Below are 1,461 nucleotides of genomic sequence, written 5' to 3'. Positions count from 1 at the left end.
AGATATGATGGGGATGTATGAAGTATGAATCTAGGAAAGTTGGAAGTGTCAAAATTGAAATGGAGTGCATAAAGATCAATATCCTAGGCATTAGAGAGCTGAAATGGACTAGCATTGGTCACTTGGATTCATTGGCACTGTGGGATAATGCATAGGACTGCAAGGGTTAGTGGTTCAAATTCACCAGGTGCTCCTCAGAAACCTTATGGAGGGTCACTACGAGTATGAACTTACTCAACAACACTGAACAACAATGACAACAAGTATATGGCTTACTGTGTCAGCAATAACAAAATTCAAGAGTAATGGAATTTCATTAATCACTAAAAATAACATTTCAAGAACTATTTTGAAGTACAATGCTGTCTGTGAAAATATTCATTTGCCAACAAGGAAGACCAGTGAATGCCACTATTATTCTAATTGTGCACTCTATACCAAAGCCAGTGATGATGAAATAGGAGAATGTGACCAAATTCATCAATCTGAAATTGATCAAACATATAATGAAGATGTATTGATTATTACTGGTGATTGGAATGCAAAGGTTGGAAACAAAGAGGAAGGATCAGTAGCTGGATCCAGTAGAAGGATGAGTGGTAGTAGTCTTGTTGATAGTAATAATACTGGAGATAGCATGACAGAATTTTGCAAGATCAATGAGTTATTCATTGAAAATACCCTTTTTAAAACAGCATAAAGACCACTATATGCATGGACCTCACAGAAATCAAACTGATCTCACCTGTGAGAAGAGACAATGGTAAAACTTGAACTCATCAACACAAACTAGATAATCACTTGCTCATGTACAATTTCAGTCTGAAGCTGCAGAAACTTAAAGGAAGCCCATGAGAGCAAAAATATGACCTTGAATGTATACCACCTGCATATAGTGACTAATTCAAGAAGAAATCTGATGCATTAGATACTAATAACCAAAGACCAGAGAAGTTGGGAACTTTATACATCAAGAACATTATACAGGAAGAAAGCATAAAAAGAAAAAAAAAGGAATATATTATCACTATACCAAAAATAAAACATCAGTGTTCCATCATTTCATGAGATTTCATTTGACCAAGAGCCAGTGGTACTAAAAGAATAAGTCCAAGCTTCAATTAAGGCTTTGCCAAAAACAAGACTCCCAAAATTGATGAAATACAAATCAGTCTTTCAACAAACTGATGAAGCTCTGGAAGCACTCACTAAACTACCCCAGGAAATTTGGAAGGTAGGTTCCTGACTGACTGATTGAGAGATATCCATAACTGTGTCCTGTCTGAAGAGAGGAGACCCAACAGTATGCAGAAATCATCTAACAGTATTATTTATATGGCATGCGAGTAAGATTTTGATAAAAATAATTCAAAAAGACTTGCAACAGTGCATGAACAAAGAACTGCCAGAATCCCCAGCCAGATTCAGAAGAGGACTTGGAATGAGAGATATCACTGTTGA

The sequence above is a fragment of the Chrysochloris asiatica genome, unplaced genomic scaffold (assembly GCF_000296735.1).
Source record: "Chrysochloris asiatica unplaced genomic scaffold, ChrAsi1.0 scaffold00056, whole genome shotgun sequence".
Classification (NCBI taxonomy): Eukaryota; Metazoa; Chordata; class Mammalia; order Afrosoricida; family Chrysochloridae; genus Chrysochloris; species Chrysochloris asiatica.
The sequence above is the reverse complement of the archived record's forward strand: the minus strand, read 5'-3'. Positions refer to the sequence as shown.